At 36.5% G+C, this 23,171-nt stretch overlaps 1 protein-coding gene across 1 annotated transcript in view; it reads left to right on the top strand.

Annotated features, from left to right (window-relative positions):
- adarb2 (adenosine deaminase RNA specific B2 (inactive)) overlaps nt 1-23,171 on the top strand; it is a 788,873-nt gene that overhangs the window by 638,120 nt on the left and 127,582 nt on the right. The gene's annotated exons all lie outside the window — the stretch shown is intronic.

Here is a 23,171-nt window from a genome sequence, read left to right as displayed (position 1 = left end):
AGTGTTTAAATATTTAATACAAGAGACTATTGCTCCTTTATTGTGTGGTATATCTCTATGTGGTACAATTTTTTGGGGTTTGAGTGATGCTGTCCCCAAATTTGTGGGACCTTAGAAGTCAATCTTTATAAATTATAATGAAATCTACTCTGCCCAGAAGGATAATAGCATCTTTCACATTTCAGTCATATCATTACTTTTTACATGAGAAAAAAGTGTGGAAGCATTAATTCTGTGTGTAAATTTCCTTCTTCATTATTTTCCACACCTCATTAATATATGGAATTGACCAAGTAAGTTGGACATTAAAATGCTTATTGTTGGTTGCTGTAGCTAACATGAGGCATATCAAAATTAGAAACATTAGAGACACAATTACACCAAATTACACCATTTTGTGTTTATACCAAAACATTTATTGCATTTCTTTTAGGGTTAGAAATTTATGGGGACTCTATGTTACAAGTTTGTTCAAATACTTGTGTCACAATATGATTATATCTTTTCAAACATTAAGCCTTGCTTTTTCTGTAGTATATTACACTTTATTATTTGCTTTTTATTTAGCTGATAAAGTTAAAATCAGACCTTCATAAGTAAAAATATGTCTGTTACATTCTAATATGTAAAGCCTATTGCTCAACTCATTGCATTTAAATCTTTTCTTAAATGGATTTCAAGTACTTTAACAGTCTCCTCAGTAAGACTGGGGATACTTATATGCTACATAACAAATATCTGGACATTGTGTTTGTACAGACTAAAAGGAGGCAGTAGGTTAATTGAATGAAAAGACCCAGGAGATGAGACGTAGTAAAGAAATGAACCAAGGACAAAATACCAAAAGTCAAGCTGATTTGTTACCAACTTTAAATCGCTAATCAAAAATTAAAGTCACTGAACATGAAATCATAGTTTTTAAATCTAAATGACTTATTCAAAACGGATTCCCACACCAACACAGAGAATACCTGCAATCTCGGATAGAAATGAGACACCAGTACTGACCTTTTATCCCGTTGCACTACTAATGTCATGCACCACATATCTCTGTCTTATGTCCTAGGTTAAAGCTAAAACAAACATTTCCAATTTGGCAGCTCCAGTGAGAAACAAAGATTATGTCAGAAAAAAAAATATATATTTCTACAAAGTTAAATATATTTTAAAACTCAAAATCCTCTATATTTAAAAATCTAAAATGGGTGAAACAAAACTATTGCAAATATAACAGGAAGGTCATGCAATCTAAAAAGAATTCATGTTTATAACAGTGTATATTTGGCTCTAGGTTAGTCCTTATGAGATGAGTCAGTATGCTTGTAATTGGGTTGTAAATCAATAGTTGACATTAGAATGTTACAGATTGGAACAACTGTTGGATTAAATACAAATGTGTGCTTAAATTCTTGTAAGCTATATAAATGTATGTTGTCATGAGATATTGTACATGTGCCTTATTGTTGTATGCTTTTTGTACAAATGTATAGATAGATAGATAGATAGATAGATAGATAGATAGATAGATAGATAGATAGATAGATAGATAGATATTCTTTATTTGTCTCCAAGAGGAGGAGCTCAAAAAATATATAAATATTTCAACAGGCCACAACTCCCTAAATAGACACAAGAACTTCTGACTTGAATAATATTAATATGAGATCTCCAGCCATCTGGTAATAGGCTTGTAGGTGATCACATCAATTGTGTCACAGGGCATTAAAATTGGGCAGAGCAGGTCCAGCTTCCTGTGTTCAAATGGAACAAAGAACTGTGTTCCTTTCAAAGTTCTCCTGGCTGAAGTCACCAACATTCTAGGGTCAAATTAATTTATAATAAAAGTATTGGTAACAGAGTGAATCATTTGAGTTGCTAAACATTAATATGCATAATATTACTCATCTTGCTCGGAGTGGTGGCTCTGAGGTTGGTGATCTGCGACGACAATCGGAAGGTTGACAGTTTGAAGCCTGTAAATACCAGAAATGATTCCACTCCATTGGGCCCTTGAGCAAAGCCCTATACCAGCAATTTCTCCATCTTGGGTATGACGTGCATCCAACCCTGCAAGCAAGACCTGCAACTTACAGGGAACACTTGGGGGCTGTTGGCAAGATTACCACTCCAGCCACTGGAAAAATCCTCACACAGTTTGACTGTAGTGCTGAGGTGTCACCCGCTGCACTCGGGTCCCAATCCAGGTGGTATGATGTGTGGTGGGTGTTGCAATGCAATATAAGTGCAATGCAATATAAGTGCATGCTCCTAACCTTCCTAGGCAGTAATGTGGACGAATTTGGTTAGTATGCCAATGCCTGGATTGCACATTTCAGTTCTAATTGTAATGTGCTTGGGTTTTTTTTACCATTGCTCATTCACATAGATCTTCAGTCCCCCTACTGCTTTTACCACGCTGGTTTATCATTTGAAACCCATCCTGCATTAAAATGGCATCTGAAGTAAGATGTTTAAGGAGGTTTTCCACAGTACCATAAAATGCCACATGTTTGAACTTGACGACTTTCTGCTGTGAACGAGAGTTCGCAAAAAATTTCCAAAATTAGGCAGAGTTAAAATTTGTAATATTAGTAAAAATACATTGTATCGCTTCTACATTTTGACATATAGTGTGGCAGTGTAGTGCAGTGGTTAAGGCATTGACTTATTCTGCCTCTGGCACTGTGTGACCCTGAGCAAGTCACTTCACCCACCTGTGCTCCAGTTGGAAAAAGAAAACTAATGTAAGCAATTGTATCTCAAATGTTGTAAGTCACTTTAGATAAAGGCATTGGCAAAATAAATAAATGTAAATGGTACACCTCAAATTGTAGTACAGCAGCAGTGTTTTTCGTAAAGCCATGTGCTGCTGTTGTTGCATACATTGCAACAACAACTGTAATCAGAATATTAGTTTAATATGTCACTTTGCTCTATGCAGATATTTTAAATCTGCCATTCTTTTCTTCTCACATGTACAGCTAACGCAAAGCCAGATTTAGCACACAAGGGCTCATCATTTAGAATTGCTAAGCAACCATCTTAAGACAAGACAAGTTAAAGATAACTGCAAATGGGCAACGTGCACTATTTCTGTGTGTCAGAGTCAGCATGAAATTGTATCCTCTCTTTGCCTTGTTTGAATGGCATGATTTACCTAAGTGAGGGCCTGCACATGGAGAAAGAGTATAAAGCCTTGGAACATTGCCCGGCACACCTTTGAAGCCGATGGATGGATGGGCAATAACGTCATCCGATCCTGAAAATTCTTCCAGCGCAGCAACGAAAATGGCAGACTGTATACATCGAGCTCCCACATCCTAATATCTTGCTATGATTTCCTTTGTCTGTAATGCCGTGTAAATTGTCATTAAAGAAAGCTAAGTTATTTTCTCTTATGTGATTTCTTCACTATGGGAGGCATATCGCCTCTTTATAATATATCTATTTAGGTTCAGGTTACTTAAGACGCCACAACTGCAAAACAAACATATTTCCAGGGAGCTAACGCCTCCTATAGGAAAACAACAGCATACAATTCTTACATGTGTCCTCGGTGTAGCATTAATATATAAAAAAAAAAAATTTTAATACCAAAACAAAATATATTTTAATACCCTCTTATATTAAGTTCTACTTCCTCCCACCTCAAGTTTTCAGTAGAAAAGTTTAATGACACTAATGATGCCAAGAGAACACACGATCAAAGACTATGAATGGAAAAGAAAATAAGATAATTGTTGCAATAAAAATAATCACAAGAAATGCTTGGAATTATGAAATAAATTTGAATATAGTGCCCACGATATAGCTTATTGATTTTATATTCTCCCTATAATTTAAGCTCAGAGTTTGTACTCGGTGTAGAGTGTTATGTGAAAATAAATTGAATCTAATTTATATGTGTGTACTTGTAAGCTCTTTTGGACTTTTGGAGTGCAGTGGATAATAAATTGGGGCTAACAGAAAGGTACCACAAGCAGCTATTGCTAAGTAAATACACATTTCTTTTGAACTGACTGGGATGAACAGTCTGCACCCCTTTCGACTAAATGTTGTATAGTTAGTATGTCAGTGTGGTGTAGTAATTAAGGCTTCAGACCTCACACTCTGAATTTGTGGGTTCAAATCCTGCTACTGACACCGTGTGACCATGAAATGTCACTTAACCTACCTGTACTACAATTGGAAATACAAAAAAAATCAGTTGTTGTAAGCTGATGTCAGCCTAATAAGTGAATGTATAATTATATTCAGTAGTTTGATGCTTAAGTGTCATGCAGTAGGTTTATGTTTTTGGTATAAACACCAACAAATATGTAAAGTATGAATGCTAATGTGCATTTGATATTTTAACGTGTCCAATAATACCATAAGTAAAACCTGTGTCATATTTAGTCATTCAATACAATGATCTCACTCAATTAATGTTGCAGTCGTGGCACTGATTTCTCACATACAAGTGTATCTCACACACTTATGTAAACAGGCATCATCAATCAAGGCTAGATTTAGCTACATGTTCTCAGCTGGTTATCACAGTTAGCCACTTATTCTCACAGCACAAAGGCTGCAGCAGTAAAGGTACTGTTTTAAAAGGTTTACATTCACTTAGGCTATTAACTCTGCTGTGTAATTTGAAAGAGAAGGAATGTGGACTTAGCATTCAGACTAACAGCCTCTCATCTCTGTATCTTCTCACCTTCACAATGATCTATCCATTTTACTTGCGAGTACTTTACTTGCATATCTCTGTGAATATTTTTATATTATATATATTCATAGTATATTATCACTTCAGAAATCGTTTAGGGATAACACTTGAGTTTAGGTGCTGCAAAAATACATACCATACCACTCATATACTGCCATGTAACAAAGGCTGCTTCTTCTAGCCTTAATGACACATAAACAAAGTATCCATAAAGTGGTTATTTATCTTTGTTTAATGTTTCTTATTAAAAGCCTTTGATGTGCTGGTACAGGTCTTATACTGGAGTATGAAATATCAAGGGAAATACATCTCTGTTAAGCCACCTCTGACCATTCCAAAGTGAAGTTACTTTAGTAGGTCATATTGTAGAGATGAGCAACCATTATACTGTAAGTGTTATTAAGACAAAAAAGTCTAAGTTAAGTTCTTGCTACATAACAGTGTGTGAGTAATTATTGTATTTTTGCCTTCCTTAAACTCATGTGTTATCCCTGAATGACTTCTCAAGTGATAATATATGAGGGGGAGACAAGCCAAAGTTAGAAAATGGAAAGAACCTTAACAAAACTGATAATGTCATTTCTCAATGTAGTCTCCAACCTTCTCAATGCATTTGTTCCACCTACCTGGAAGTGCCTGGAATCCAGCAGGTTTTATATTATCCTCACAACCACTCATGCACCTGAGTTACTGTTGAGCAGTGCATGCCAAGGGGTACTACGGTCACTAGTGCAAGTTACTGTGACTTGCTGGGGATTAATGTGAAGCCTGCTATTCGATCCAAGTGGCAGGGACTGCTGTCTCAAGGAGTCCTTTTGCTGCAAGACAATGCCTGCCCGCCCGCCCAAACACTGCTAAGAACACCAAGGCTTGTCTGGTGAAACTGAAGTTTGAGGTATTGCCACATTTGGCACTGTGTGATTTCCACCTTTTTGGACTGCTAAAAGCACATCTGGGTTGTTCTCTATTCAAGACCGATGATGACATGAAGAAGGCATTGCACAAGATCAAGGCAAAAACTTTTATTCTGCTGCAGTCCAGGCACCAGGTGGAGACTACATTGAGAAATTACATTATCAGTTTTGTTAAGGTTCATTCCATTTTCTAATAAATCTCCTTTTCTAACATAAGCTTCACTCCCCCTTGGACTAAGTATAAAAATAATCAAATTAACATGCTTTTCGAAAGAATTAGTAAATCTTGGCCCCATTGTGTACTCTAAACTTTACTTTTACTTACTTAATAACCATTGGCACTCCATTACCAATCATAATCATTTTTGTGTCTTAAAATATTACTAAATTGTAGTGAAAATGTGTAATTTTGAGTTTTCTTTTCAAGCCACCTCATATTTTCTGGCCACATTTCCAAACCAGGACACATTATCTCTGGTGTTTTTATGGTGTTCTTAAGTCTAAGTGGCTTTTGCCCAACATGGTAAAGAAATCCATGTTTAGGTTTATTGCAGACTCATAACTAATATGATGTGAGTGAGTGTATCCTACACAGGACTTGGTGTCTTCTGTAGCACCCACTGCTGCTAGGATAGGCTGCAGTCCCTTTGAAACCCTGTTTTAAAAAATGAATTAAATGATTGTGTTTGAAACAAAGTGTATAAGCAACCTTACCATTCTATAGGAATTCTGCAGAGATGAGACTGTCTGCTAATCCACTTAATGCAGCAACTTATTCAAATTTATTTTTTATTACTATTTACAGTTTTCCCTACATAAGTTATATAAATGAATATTTAGTAGTCTAACACTGACCCTTCGGTATCCCACTTATGAGCTCAACTAATTCTGACAAATTTTTTATACCTTACTAGTTTGTTTTCTTTGGTTTTTCCAGTTCTGTCCGAATCTGCGTATTATTCACTGAATTCCTGTATTTTGTAGTTTGAGTAACCTAGCATGGGGCTCTAAATAGAAAAAAAAACTTTTAAAGGTCAAGGTATTTAATACAATCTTATTTTTTGCCTGCACCTTAAAGTCCAGAATGCTGATAAAATATAATCTTTCCTGTCCAATCCAGTTTTAGCGGTCTGCTCACACACTCACACTGGCTTGATTTCTTGTCTTTTATAATTACTTCCATTAATTTTCCTATTCAGCTAACTGACCTATAGTTACCAGTGTCAGCCTACTCAGACTTTCTTTTTAATGGTATACCATCTGCTGGTTATCATTTTTTAAAGGAATAATATTTTTATGTTTTGTAATGACGACCAAGAAAAAGAAATTAACCTAATAAGAATATAAATAATTAACAAACACAGAGACCATTCAGTCCATCAAGCTCATATGATTAGTTAATAGCTAAGCTATCCCAGTATCTCACCTAGATACTTCTTAAAGGTTGTACAAGTTCCTGCTTCAGCTACATGGCTTAGTAGTTTATTCCCAAATCCCATAAATCTTTGCATAAAGAAGTGCTTCCTGGTTTCAGTCTTAAATGCATGTCCCCTTATTTGGCACGTGTCCTTGAGTATGTGATTCACTGTTTAGTTGAAATAATTCTACTGGAACTACTCTATCAATGCCTTTGAGGATTTTGAAGACCTAGATAAGGTCCTAATGCAGTTTTCTCTGCTTGTGACTAAACAAGTTTAATTTTTTGCATCTGTCAGAGTAGGACATGTCCTTAAGTCCTGCAGTACACTTTGTTGCTCTCTTCTGCACAACTTCAAGTGCTGCTATGTCTTTTGTGTAGCATGATGACTAGAACTGAACACAATGCTCCAGATGTGGTCTTACTAGTCTAAGCATAATATATCTTGATTATATTGAGCAGTTTTTAACAATATAACCTGACATTCTATTTGCCTTTTTAATTGCTTCTGCACATTGCTTAGACAATGAACAAGTTATGTCAACATATTCCCCTAAATCATTTTCAAAGATTGCTTCCTATACAACAGTGTTTCCCATCTTATATTTATAATTGATGTTCTTGTCACTCAGGTAAAGCAGTTTGTACTTAAATACATTTTCCAAGTGTTTGCCCAGTTCTGAAGCTTATTCAAGTCTTTTGGAATTCTTTTTTTTGCCTCCTCAAGGTCAGGCATTCCTCCAATTTTAGTATCATCTGTGAATTTCACAAGTTTACTATCAATATTGGAATTAATGTAATTAAAATAAATCAGAAAAAGTAATGCTCCCTGGACAGACACCGAGTGATTTCACTGATGGCCTCACTCCACATGGAGCATTCACCTCTTATCTGTACTATTTATTTCCTGTTAATTAGAACATAAGGCCATAAGAAGGTTCTTCTTCTTAAAGGTTGTCTAGATTCCTGCTTCAGCTACATGGCTCAGTAGTTTATTCCAGATTCCTATAACTCTTTGCATAAAGAAGTGCTTTCTGGCTTCAATCCTGATGTCCCTTTTCTGTAATGTCCACAGATATCCTCAAGTAAGTGATTTACTGTTGAGTTGAAAGAATTTTGCTGGAACTCCTTTATCAATGCCTTCGAGAATTTTGAAAACCTGGATTAGCTCCCTATGCAGTGTTCTGCTTGAGACTAAACAGGTTTAATTCTCTGAGTCTGCCAGAGTACAACATGACCTTAAAGTCTTGGGATGCACCTGCTTGCTCTCCTCTGCATAGCTTGAAGTGCTGCTATGCCTTTCTTGTACCATGTTGACCAGAACTGGACTCAATACTTCACATGCAGTCTCACTAGTACATTATATAGTCTGAGCATAACGTCCCTCAATTTACATTCAGCATTTTATACAATATAACCTAAACCCATGATGACTGTCATTTAGTATGTTGTTTTTATATAAGTACTTTTCTAGTTTATTTCTTATTATAGTTTTCATAATTCGACATGACACAGAAGTAAGATTTATTGGTCTGTAATTGCCAAGATCCATTTTGTCTCCCTTCTCGAAGATTGCACTCAATCTGCAACTTTCCAGTCCTCAGATACTTCTCCTTACTCAAATATGCCTAATAAGTATTTATATACAGCATCTTTCATTCATTTTATTACGTTTGGTTAAATCTCATCAGATCTGAGGGTTTTATTAGTCTTAATTGTATCGAGGTCTTGAATCACATCTGCCTGTTCTATTTTTTACTTCTGCATGGGGTTTTCCATTTATTTCTTCCTTTACTATTTCTTGGGTGAAATATTTGTTTGGTCTGTTTAAGGTTCCTTCCTATTTTCCATGATTTTTCTTTTCATGTCCCTGAGGTTCCTTAAGTAATGTTTTATTGTCTTTTTACTAAATTAGTACTCAAACAAATGGTTGTTGTTAGTTTTTGCTTTGCTGTTTTTTTTTCTTTGGCTTCACTTTTAACCTTTTCGAATTTTGGATCTCTTGCTATAGTGTCCAATATTCCTCTGAACCAGAATTATTTGGCTTGTTTCTTAATTTTCTTGCACACTGATCTTTTCAGTTTTACCTTTTTAATAATGCCCTTATTTATCCATTACAGACCATTTTTTTTAGCCTTTTTGCTTCATTAGATTTTGGAATAGACTTATTTTGAGCCTGGATCAGAAGGTCTTTTTGCTTTCCCATTCTGTGTTTTTTAGATACTTCCTTATCCCCATGAAGCCTGCTTTCCATAAATTATAAGTCTTTGTCTTGGTAAACATTTGTGAGTTTTCAAAGATCTTAAATTTTACTATGTTGTGATCGCTGTTGACTAAAGAATTTGTAATTTCTGTTTTATTACTCTGTCCTTATTGTTTGAAAAAATTACTTCTAGAGAGGCGTCACCACATGTTGGGCATGAAACATACTAGTTGAGAAAACAATCATTTACCATCAGCGCCATTTTAGTTTTTATCTTTTGCATTTCTGATAGGGACTTCCCAATCAATGTTTGGAAAGTTACACATACAGTATGTCCTATGCCATTGTCTAAAATATCAGAATCATGCAGTGTGTAGCAACCTCCAATAACCAAGTCTCTGGCTTTTTTCCTTACTAACTTAACTCACAGTGATTCCAATGTTTTCACGTCTTCCCTCTTGAATTCATGACCCTGAATATTATTTTTCACGTATAGCACGTCACCTACTTCTTTTTTCCTTGTGTATCTCTCCTGGAGCATGTGTAGCCACAATTGTCCTATTCCTCTCCATCAGTCTCATTCAGCCTTGGCTTTGTAATTCCTACAATATCATAGTCCCAAGTCAATACTGTTGCATCAAGTTCATGCATTTTCTTTATAATGCTTCTAACATTAAGGAGTAAACATTTTAAACAAAGAGAGGTACTTATTGCCTTTTTGGTCAGCTTTGCTTTAGGTTAACCAACTTGATATCCTGTTTTTTAGGTAACTTCTTATGTCTACAGCTTCTAGTTTCAGAAATAATCTTTGGTGTGGGGCCATATCAAAGGCTTTTTGAAAGTCTAGGTAATTGGTTTGGTCAGATGTTTCTCTCATAACCCCATGATGGCTGTTATTTAGTATATTATTTTATCATTTTTCTTATTATAGTTTCCGTAATTTTGCATTGTACATAAGTGAGATGTATTTATCTGTACGTACAAGGCTCTATTGCAGTCATATTTGCAAATGTGACTCCAATCTTCAGGAATACAGGACAGGACTCTTCACCAATGAATGAAAGGGATAGGTGGATCTTCAGTTTAAAAGCTCAGCATTATGTGATAATGATTTTCCAGTATCAAAAAAGTAGCAAAAAAAAAAAAAAAGTATCTATTTAAAAAATGCATATTTTTTGCAGATTGTGAGCAAATGACTGGGTAATTGAAATGCAAGTTATGTAACATGAAAGTTTTTTTTTTCTCTCATATTGATTGCCATTGTGCAGCATTGGTCACAATTGGCTTGTATGATAGCATACATTATTTTATTTTCATTCTCCATGAAAACATGAGATTAAACATTTTTGTTAGTCATCACTACAAAACAAATTGGTTAACACTAGAATTACCAAAGCCTACAAAAAATTCCGGCCCACCTTAAATCCCTTCACACCTCTCCGTCAGTGTCTTTTATCTTGTAAATGTGTCGATCAACACAAGCAGCAAGCAGCCTGCTATACCATCTCCCCCACCAATGCAAAAAGAGCCCAGGTCAAGCCTTGATTATCTTGGAGTGAAGTCCTGGAGTTTTAGAGTTGAAATAATAGATTGTTATTTAGTGTGTTCCGTGTTTAAACAGTCTATGTAAACACATCGTTAGAACAGAAAAGTTTTTCATGTTTTAGTAATAAATGACAAAATGTAGACATGAACATATAAAAAAATATAATTTTTGGGTGAGGTATTCCTTTAAGAAGTTTCCCAACATTTTATGATTTCTGAAAAATAGAATGGACATTTAATGAATAGGTTCTTTTAGGCCTGCTCTGTATTTGCTTCCAAAGGTTTTAATTCATTTACCACTTTCTGCTCTGCTCACTTTCAGTATCTGGATGACATTTTGAGACAAATTATCTGTGAGCTAATCAAGCAGTCTTGATGGATTGAATGGTCTTCCCTTTGTTTGTCAAACATCTTGCTTTTCTTATGTCTTACACTCATTTCTTGGATTATATTTGTAGTTGCAATACCATCATATTACTGACATATTAGGAGGTAAATGCCTCAGAAAAATCTCAATTACAAGTATCTGTTACTTCATTTTTTGTATCTTGTATACACTACTTTGCTGTTCTTAACACTTTCCTCCTTCTGCTTGACCATTCCCTTCCTGTAATGAAAGAGCCTTAAAAGTGTATCTTTTTCATTGCAAATGCGCTAGAGTTTCGCTAATAAATGATTTCCTGAAGATGACGCCTGCTTAGAATATATGCTCGTCCCTTTTCTGTTGTTTTGATTAGTTTATATTCCCAGAGAAAAAATTATTGTCTTTCTTAATTAATTCTGTGAAATTACACATATTGAAAAATTGTGGTCCATGAAATTCATGGAAATTGACAGTATATTTGGTAAAGTCCCATTTATGAAGCTTTCAGCTACAAAACAGCTTACACCCATGTGTATCAAATCATCCTAATTTGCTTTGAAAAAAGCACTTATGCAGTATATCAATATTTTTTGCAGCATATGCAGGGAACAGTTTTAAAATGATTAAGTATAATTATCACATAAACCTGAACATCATTTAGTCCAAAGCCCTTTTAAAACAATTCTTATAACAAAGAATAAAGTTGGCTACATCAGTTGTAGTAGCAGCAAGTAGAATACATTTACTTGAAGAATTTCCTAGATTATTCCACAAAATGAAACTATACTTTGATCGATGATGAAGATATTTAAAAATGCTTCCTGGATAGTCCAAGACACTTTTACCGATGTGGGAACCTTGAGTGAAAATGGCAGTTACTGGGATCCATTAAGCCTCAAGAAAAAAGGAAACAGAGTATGCCTGCATTCTAATGAGTTTTACATTTTCTAATGACATTAATCAAAAGTTAATTTCTGGCAGTTCTTCCGAGGTTAGGGACAGCCTTTCCTGTTAATTTGGAATGGCATGAAGTTAGGAAAACCTGAACTATCCATAAAGAATTCTGAATTAATTTCATGTTTATTTCAGCTGAAATGAACAAACGCATTGACAAATTAGGCATAATATTCTTCATGATCGTTTTGGCACTCAGAACGCTATGTTATGATGAGCACAGCAAGGCTTGAGAAAAAGATAGCGTGCAGTCTTTAATCATTTTTTTTCTATTTTTAACTTTTTTTCAGACCAGCTAGCACAGCAAAACTCTCTGTGTGAACAAATGATGGCTATATAGTAAAAGCATGCATTGTATTTCTGCTGTAAATTTCCTTTTCTTTTACAAATCGCACATAGAAAATAACATAGGCTGGAGGTCTGACCTGCCAAAGTGATAGATTTAAATATGCCAATTTAAAAGCTGGATCCTGTGTCAGAAATTTAATACACACATTGTGTTTTATTTGGTTAATATAGCACTTATTTGTGCTCAAATAGCATAAATATCACCTTCATAAAATGCTTGAAAGGCTTTGGTGGAGGATTGTTGGACCCCTACTTGTTAAATGACAACTCTTTGCCAAATCCTTCTTTATTGATGCTAGATTGTCTCTGTTGCTCTAAAAAGGACACTGCCAACCATAATACTGACAATGTCTTTGAATTCCGGAGACACCTTTGGAACTTAATAGCTGTCTGTACGCAATACTCATGCTCTGTGTGCTCCCTCATTTATAGTGTAACTAAGGCAGTATTGTACTAACGCACTATCAATACAAAAGTATGGTAATAGAAGAAGATCATCAAGACATTTCAGTGATCATTTGGATGAGAATCAAACAAAATTTCGGTATACAGCTAGTCGTATTGTATGCTTATGAACTAGTTTACAGAAAACAAGTTTCTACTTGAGCGATGCACAGCTGCGATGTATGCTATCACATTAAACTGCTGCTGAGTCTGAAGGGATCATGCAAATTCTACCAGTGTTGGATTCACCACCCTATTCACTGTTAAGGAATAAGCGGCTCCACTAAATGGATCAGTGGATTTTATTAATAATCGTTTATTTTCTGTAATGAATAAAATATATTTCAGAATTCTCATGACCTCCAATGTCCACGATCCAGCTTATTTTTTATGTGAATCTGCTGCTTTCTAAACATGTGCCTGTTGTTGTCAGGTTGTGTTCCACTGCCTTGTAACATTCATCTGAATTAGCAAGTCATGAAAACGGAATGGATGTGTACTGTAGGTGCATCTTGCTGTCAAACAAACTTGGGCATAAATAAATATCATTTGAAAAGGCTGACTTTTATTTCAGTTGTGCTGTTTAGTTTTTATAAAGAAATCACCAAAGTATGATCTGTTCTGTGGCCCTATTAAAACTAGTTGTGGATGTAAAACCCTGCAATCAACAAGAGGAGTGATGCTGGGGACCCTGATGATAGTCTGCTAAATGAAGAATATCCTAGCAGTTAGACCACAGATGATCAATCTCCTTCTAGCAGCAGTGAATGGTCAGCTGTGCATTGACCTAAGTAATGGGGTAGAAATAAACTGTAGTGGGTAATGAACCTCAAAGCAAAGGAATTCCATTCCACTACTACCTTTTTAGAAAATCACTTTTCCTGCCAGTACATCATTTTGCAAAACACCTTCAGATAATATGAAGCTTACCCTGATGTAAATCATATTCTGTAAGGACATGTTAGCTACATCTCTTCATAAATTTTAAATGTTGAGTTTTAAAGCTATCATTTTTTGACGTTTCTTTATAATAGTGATACATTTTAATTCCGTACAAAATAAATATGATTGTTTTGTTGTTTTTTTTTTTGCTGAGGTAGTTTCCAGCTCCCTACAGCACAAATAATTGAATTAAACTATGTAAGTGGATGGAGGAATAAAATAAATGTCCCTCTTTAATAATTAACTTACGGAATCAACTTAATGTAAATATTTACATGGCTTCAGAAATCAAAATCAATGTACTTTTATTATCAGTTTATTTTATATGATATTCATTATGCACTATCACAATGTACTTTATAAAATAAACAGCACAGCAACAAATATACTGACTGATCTGTGCAGATGAACGTCATACTCAGGACAGAGCAATTGCAGGTTAAAGACCTTGCTCAAGGGCCTAGCGAAGTAGACGAGATACGATGCGTTTACGAGATACGAACCGGCGTCCTTCCAATTGGCAGTGCAAATGCCTAGACTCAGAGCCACCACTCCACCCTAGGGACATTCAGAAAGCTTATTTTTTAAACTCTAGTTATTAAGAATTTCAAAAATAGATTACATCACTTTTCTACATAGTCACCTTCCTTTGTGATGCAATTTTCCCAGCGTCATACCAGCTTTTTAATGCCCAATTACTATTCCTCCCACCTTAACCGTTTCCAATGAAAATTACGGAAGTGTGGAAACCTTTTGAACGTCCCTCGTATTATTGCCTAGTCTTGTTTGTTTATGTTTTATATTAACTTCCTTTTTATTTCATCTTGTAAAGCACTTTGAGCTATTTTGCTTGTATGAAAATGTGCTATAAAAATAAATGTTGTTGCTGTTATTGTACTCAGTTTGCAGGAGAAAAATATTCTTTTGACTGGGTGCAGAACTGAAATCTGCATTTAGTTTTTTTTTAAACTTAAGGTGGTGACCTATTTGGAGTATCCAGTGACCCACAGCTTGAGAAATACTGCCTTAGGGCATGCATAACATAAAGTGACAAATTGCATCATAAACGGAAAAGCTATTTACAAACATAAGCTTGTACTTCTGTCCATCATCACACAGAACAGTCACTTAACACTTAGACACTGTGTGTGGGACACTAAAAGTGCTCTTCCTTCATTAGATAAATCCGCGCTGTGAGTGAATTTGCCACACTGCCACAGACCAACGTTATTCTAGTTTGTTAAGAGTACAGGAAGGGCAGAAGAGCACAATCTGTGTTTCCTCGAAACACGAGTACTGTTGGTGTCATCATTAAGGCACTTACTAACAGCGGCATGGGGCTTCTAATTACACTTCTTTTCTGAAAGTCTGCCCTCTTGAAGCCACTCGAGGCTTGTCAATGGACACGCTTCACTGCCCTGTCGGTCAGGTGTTCAGCTCTGCTCATCCTGTGAAGCACTCGCAGACAGCTGCCTGTTTATAGAATTTATTTTTTGGGAACTCCACAATTTAGATTTTTAGGCTTTCAGAGGGTGCAATATTTTGATTACTCTGTTTGTGTATTGATGGACTTATTGATTGAAAGTTGCCTTCCGGGATGAGGAAGCTGCTTTATTTTTTAACTAAATGGGAGCAGAAAATATCCTCATCCAAACTGGCACTGTTTATGTGTAAACATGGGTAGCAGATATGGTTGGAGGGGTTATTTCATAGTGCCTCAGCGTTGGGCTGGCTTTATTATTTTTTATTATTATTGTGGAATCAGCCTTCCCCATGTCTGTGTGGGTTTCCTCCAGGTACTCCGGTTTCCTCCCACAGTCCAAAGACATGCAGGTTAGGTGCAGTGGCGATCCTAAACTGTCCCAAGTGTGTGCTTGGTGTGTGGGTGTGTGTGCCCTGTGGTGGGCTGGCGCATTGCCCGGGGTTTGTTTCCTGCCTTCCACCCTGTCCTGGCTGGGATTGGCTCCAGCAGACCCCCATGACCCTGTCATTAGGATTTAGCAGGTTGGATAATGGATGGATGGATGGAATCAGCCTTTGTGTCAGTACATCCGGAGAAACAAAAAGTCTGTGGAGCCAAAAAACTTCCTGGGAAAGCATTCTCAGACATTAGTCTGGCATGTTTATGCTTCCCAATGTCATATTTCTTCATAACTAAAATCTCAGAAGAGCTGTAAACCAAGAGAGCACAAGAAATAGAATAACAATATTGTATTGCGGCGCTTAGAATTCATGAAGACATTTAACAAAACATTTTGCAGTGGTGGTTTAGTTTATATTTGCCTTGCCGTAATAGAAGTAACTGAGCAAGGCCAAAGAGCAGGCACAGTAATTAAAGGTAAGAAACAAGCATCTTCATCTCGAATAGAATAATTCACAGGCCTGAATAAAGTCGTCGGCATACAGACATTCACAAATCTACACACAGCATGAGGGGAAAGTGTCTTTCATGTATAAAAGAAAGAATATCTGATTGTATGGCTTTATGAGATTTGCTTTGTCTGTAAAGAATTTGTGAAGATAAATGTACGATGCTATCAAAATGGTTATTAGCGTGCCGTACTGCTTTTGCAATGGTAATCATACTAAATTAATATCTTTTTTCTTTACCATCATTAGATACACTTTGTGAATAACTAATGTGATTCATTCTCATTTTTTTCCCTCCTTGAATTCAGAGGTTCTTTTCATTTGTGAAGACAGCCTTTTCACCAGTCCATGGACTTAGGATTGTGGTTTATTTTAAAGAAATTTGGTTATGTTACATTAACTTGTTTTTTTCAAGGAAGATTGTTAACTCTATTATTATTCTTCATATTAATATTTTACTCTCATCTATGTTGTTTTGCTGTCATTTTGTAACATTCGCTGTTTTTAAGTGACATGACGGCCTTTGTTTCCTACATAAATAAAGCTGTAGCACCGTGTCCCTAATAAGCAGCAGACGGGTGTGAAAATATTCAGCCCACATAAATACATCAGTACAATAGCAACAGGCTTCTGTTCAGCTGTCAGGGGGTTTGGGCTGCATGTGCTGATAAAATTCCCCTGCAAGCCCTGGCACCTGTGTCTCCACTTAAGCTTGCTTTGACATCAAAGTGACAGTTTTCACTTCTTGAAACCTGTGTTTGATGTATTTGTGGCCCAGTAGATAAATTGCCATTTTCTAAGCAAGCTTTTTATCAGTACAAATTAGACATTTTCTATGTTTATATGATGGTGTATATGCATATACCGTACTGTGCAAAAGACTTAGGTACGCCTTATTTTCTGCAAATTTTGTCTTAGGTGTTTATTTTTTATCTTCTGCATTAGTGTATTAACAAAGAGCAAGTTTAAAATTTGCAAACATTTATTTTCCAAAAAATTATTTTTTTATGTATTTCATTAAACAAAGTAATATATTAAGCAATAGTTCACTTTTAGATAAAAATTTGATTGCACTGTTGGTTGTGGCCTGCAGGGGGCACACCAGCTCCCCAAACTTGACACTGACAAATACAGACATAAATTCACAAGCACAACACACGTTTTATTCTGCTGTGGGAAACGTTTCCCACCTGCCAGCACTGTATAGCAAGCACAACAGAACAATACAGCACTTTCTTTTCTTCTACTTTCCTCTCAGTCTCTTTGTCTTCTGCCTCCACTCCTCTCCTTTCTGACTCTCTTCTAGAATGAAGGCTGTGGGTTTCTGTTATGCTGCACCCAGTAGTACTTCCAGTGGCCCCTTAGGTGGTCACAAAGCACTTCCTGGTTAGGCGAAACTCCAATAGAGTAGGGCTCCTCAGTTCCTGCAGCACCCCCTGGTGGCACCCTCAGAAGACAATAGGGCTGTGCTGAACTCCAACTCCCAAGGAGCCCTGTAGGAATCTGATGCACCACTGTAACCCGGGGGGCAGCCATCTAGCGCTCCATGGGAGATAATTACCTTTATGAAGGCGTCTTAGCCAAATAAGGGCCCTGGCCATCTGCCACAAGGTATATACTGTAGCATAAAACATGATTAAGTAAAGATAACAAGCAGGTGCTAGTGATCACAGAAATAATGAACCAAACTGAATAACCAAGAGAAATTCATAGAGAATGATTCAAACTCGGTGATGGATAACCAAAAAAAAAGGTAACGGTGTGGAAGATGTGACTGGCTTGCATTCAAAACCGCAATTATAGCACCATGGCAGTAGTGAACATAGGAGCAGGACATATTGTGGTCATCCTGCATCAAAAAGGCTCTTTCCTGAGCAGAAATTTTGCACTGCTCAGGAATTTCAAGATGTGTTGTCCAATTTCTTCTAAAGAAACACAAAGAAACCAGCAGTGCTGTGTCCCAAAAATGATGTGGTTAGCCAAAGAAACTGAGTGTCCAGCAGTGCTATCAGCTGTGAATGCACAGAAACCAATGGTATCCAAGTATACCTGTCAGCAATCTAAAGAAATCTTGTCAAAAATAGTCATCATTTAAGAGTTGCTGCCCAAAAGCCAACCTCCAGCGTGGAAAAAAAAGACAAGAAACTCATCATTGCATAAAAACACAAGGATTGGAGTGATGTGAACAATGACAGCGTGCTATGAACTAATGAGTCAAAATAAGACATTTTTGGCTCTAAAAGGAAGAAGACTGTCTGCAGAGAAGCTGGCGAGTAATACAAGGATTAAGTGTCTGCAGTCAACAGTGAAGCACAGCAAAGGTTCTTTGCAGTGTGGTACTGTATTTTTGTAAATGGAGCTGGTGATTTCATTGAGAATTGCTGAAATCCTCAATGTTGAGAAGTACAAACAGATTCTCATCCATCATGCAATACCATCACAAAGACATCTGCTCAGTCCTAACTTCATTCTGTGGCCAGACAATGGCCCCCAAAACACAGCCAAGGTCACAAAGAATTATCTTCAGCAAAAGGAAGAATACAGAGTTCTGCAACAGGTGTGAGGCCTCCACAGAGCTCTAATGGCAAGATCATCAAGAGGGTCTTGGACTACCTGTAGCGATGGAAGAAAGTGAAACATCTAAAGTACATTGAAGAACTGGAGCAAATTCTCCAGGAAGCTTAGAACAGACTATAAATACCTTATAAAATGGCACAACACTGTACCTAAGAGTACTGAAACTTTTGAAAGGCAATGGGTGGTCATACCAAATATTAATCAAATATAGTTTTTGGTTGTTTTTGTTATTTTTTACTCTTTATAGTACATTTTTGATATTTAGACTCTTCATTATTTTTAAAGTATTCTTTTCCCTGCCCTGTGTATGTATGTGTGCTGTATTTATAATGGGACTAACTGGCTGGCATCAGGGTGGCACATCACACACAGTCTGGCAAATGGAAAAAACATTAATTTGCCAGTGCGGGTATGTTTCACCCTTCAGACATACAGAAGTATTAGTTCAAATTCACCTGAGGGAGAGAGAATACAGAATAAGTTAGCAGTAATGGTGGGAGAGATGACGCCCCGCTGCCCAAAACAGAGAAGCTAATATTGTCATTTGTCAAAGTGGTACGAGAAGGTATGAAGACACCCCACCTGAGATGGAGGCAGTCTCAATTGGGAAGGAGTTTTATCCAGTATTACTAATTTTTAAAATGTTTGTTACTGCTTTATAGATGGATAGATAGTAACCCCAGGAGTGAGGTCAGGTTTATATGGAGGATGGTCCAAGACCTCAAATCCCAAGATTTTCAAGCATTTCAGCAATATGGGCATTCCTTCACCATTAAGGATAGATAGATAGATAGATAGATAGATAGATAGATAGATAGATAGATAGATAGATAGATAGATAGATAGATAGATAGATAGATAGATAGATAGAGAAACCTTTTTAATTGTATTAGCACAACTGAAAACTTCCCCTTCAACACAGTAGGTAAACTGTATTTCTTTGGGTTGCAGGGTGCTGGTATTCCTAAAGCTCAATTCTGAGGTAAACATTAGCCAAAACAAAACAGCTTTCTCAAGAAACATGGCAGTCTGTTGTTGTTTTGCAAATTGAAGGCTATCCCATGTTACAGATTGACAAAATGCGGAAAAGTTCATACAAATTTGTCAACTACTGACTTCAAAGAAAAGGGCAAATGAGATCTTACAAAGACAGATGAAGAAACTGAAGGCCCAGATACATAAAGGTGCAAGAGGATAAGTATATCATGAGGAAGATGCCTTACTGGTGCTCAGATAGTTCCTTAAATTATACATGCCAACGATTAGTGGCATCCGCAACAGCAGTAGACTGTTTGCCCTGTGAGTAGAGAGTTCTGCACCATTTTGTTCATACTGGTTCATCTTCCCTCTGGTATTTTGGGAAACCGTTCTACAGACTTAGTCAGGTGTCACTGTTCACTTATTTCTCTGTTGCTTCCAAATTTATTACTTCCAGTGCACCCAATACACTTGCAAAGCCAACTGACCCTGTTCTGTGCCATATTGGTGCCACTGTTGCCCCTGGCAATTGTTGTAATATTCAGTATGTAATAATGTAAAAATTTGTAATGATTATATAACCAATTATCTTGCGTTATGTTCAGTGGCTGAGGCAATATTTAATTTGAAATTGAAAGTAAGTATCATCTTACTGCAGGATAATTGAGATCATCAAAGTAATACTGCACATTCATAGTGAGTGGAAGGGGTGTCTAGATGAAGCAATTATTCATCAGCAGTTGATTTTTAAGAGAGTGGGAAGAGAAATTCTTCTTTGGGCTTTTTATTTCCTTGGGAGCAATCATCTTATTTAATTAGTTTGCTGGCTTACACCTCATTTAATGCATTTTGAACTCGGAATAATGACTTGCCTATTCAGGTGACTTATCCAAGACTTGGATGGCCACTTTTAAACCAGATGTGTGAATTATATATAATTAATATTCACCTCATAAGTACAGTATCTACTAACATTGCACATGAAATAATTCAGCAGTCTGCTGCAGATGCATTACATAGCTTCACAGATAGAGGGTTCTAATCATTTTTAGGACAGCAGTGTCTAGAGTTTAAGTTATGATCTGGAATACTTTCAATGAAAAGATGGTGCGTCACTCTCCAGCTAGATGGGTCTTAACTAAGTGGTGTGCTTAACACACGTCATATACAATATAAAACCGAGACCTTGGATAGGCCAAATCTTTAACAAGATTATGTATTTTCTCTGCGTCTATGTCAAATTGGCTACATTTTCCATTTTTACATGAAATTCATTCTGAAATATGATTTCCTGTAATATTTACTTTTTTTAACACTGTTAACTCAGACAGACAGATAGATAGATAGATAGATAGATAGATAGATAGATAGATAGATAGATAGATAGTGTAAGAAATGACTGGGCAGACTGACATTTACTGGGCAGCCCCAACATAAATCAGTTAATCTGCTGTATCTCTCAGTGATTAACAGTAGGAGCTGTGTCCTCTAGAATACTCAGTTTGTCATCTGATGCACCTTCCGTAAATGTGCCAGCTTTATAGTCCGGAAGGAGCAGAGTTTCTCGGGTGGAAGCAGGGTAAGTTAACCCTCTTAGGCACTTTTTCTTGGCTGCAGAGGAGTAAGGAGAAGATAAGGTTTGTGTCAGCGCCTCCCATCTCGTTCCAGGGTGGCATTGCTTGCCTCATCAGAGCTATTAAGATGGTTCCCACGTACATATCCATGACAATAGATAGACAGATCTTTTTATTTTTATACAATCAGGTTTGGTGGAATTTGATTCAGTAAAGGGTTTTAAGGAGCTCTTAACATACATATAGTGGTGTTTTAGCATGAAAAGTCTGGCAGGGCCATACCAGAGTAATCCTATATGTGTGCAAAACTCTCTAATGCAAGCATTATCCTAACTACGATATAATATTTGTCCCTCTTTTGCTATTAACTAGCTAAACCTGCAAGTTCACACACCTTTGACGTCAGAACAAATCGATCACACAATGAGATGTCGGTGCCTGCAGCATCTAAACTGCCATCATGTCACTGGGATAGCCTCTGACATTGTCATCATCTGACAATTTACAACCATATAGATTTAAAGACAGTACAAATAGTGAGACTCTTTCAACCAATTGCTGCTTAGGCAAATCTGCCTAAATTGAAATGGCAACACTTTCATTTACAATCAAAAGGCTTTGAGGTGATAAAAGGACAAGTTACAATAACATGAAATAAATATGCAGACTACACACACTTCATGACTCAATCTGCACACTGCACATCCAGTAGCAGCACTAACTACCATGGGCAAAGGTTTTGCTGTAGGCCAACAAACAATTGAAATTTTTTTTTTTCTACATACATACTGTAACTGTTCACAAAGTTGCATGGACCACTTGTAGGCTTCATTGGTGGTTTCTCCAAACTTAGAGTGGTCCTCCACAGTGTTGCTGCATAATGCCTTGTGATTGAAGCATTGCTGACATTTCTTTTAAATTATTGTGGATACCCTTAAAAGAGCAAATGATACTGGTTGTTATTTTAGTATGGATGATGACCAACCTCTAAAATGCAAAGTTCACTTGCACATGCACGCACATCACCGGGGCTATAGAGAACACTACAGTTCCATTTGGTCCAGCAGCTTAGCTAGAAACAGAATTGCAGCACCCAGTATGAAAACAGTTTTAAATACTACAAGAAGTAGTATTTTCTTATATTTATTTTAACCTTGATAGAATACTAAAAAAATGCTTAAGTAGGCAGTCCTGAGGGTCATTCTAAATATTTTCATAATATTTTAAATTATTGAGGAAAGATTTTTACTTATTTTTCACACTATCTGGTGGGGCTGTGCCCCAATAATCTTTAATGCAGAAAGAACACTGCAAACACATGTAAGTAACCGATACAATTATAAACCTAAAGATAACAAAATGTTCTTGAGAAAGATGGCTGGCCATATACTGGCCATAGTGCACATTTTAGCTCTTTGATTATTCTGTCATTTGTTACATTTGTTGTTTATTTTCTTATGTTAGGATTGTTTTACTTTGTTCTTTTCCTAAACCTATTTTATCCAATTCTGGCCCAGAGAGAGCTGGTGCCTTTCCTAGCACATGGAAAGAACCGGCCCTAAAAAGACCATCACAAAGCATATTTTTAAAATGAAAAATCAATTCCATCATCAAAGTTAGCAGTAATATCAAGACATTTGTAGGCTGTAATGTGTGCCATGATGTTATATATTGCAAAATGCCCAAAGACGGACTCAGCAACCAGCTGACCCATGTCATATAGTTATTGAGCCTTTGAGTTTTTTCTTCTGTGGAATCTGTGTAGATTGGATTTTTGTTTTGTCTCATCTGTCTAGCATTACTGTTTAGTTCCATTAATACTATTTA

The sequence above is a fragment of the Polypterus senegalus genome, chromosome 5, assembly GCF_016835505.1.
Source record: "Polypterus senegalus isolate Bchr_013 chromosome 5, ASM1683550v1, whole genome shotgun sequence".
NCBI lineage: Eukaryota > Metazoa > Chordata > Cladistia > Polypteriformes > Polypteridae > Polypterus > Polypterus senegalus.
This window is presented reverse-complemented; position numbering and strand designations above follow the sequence as displayed.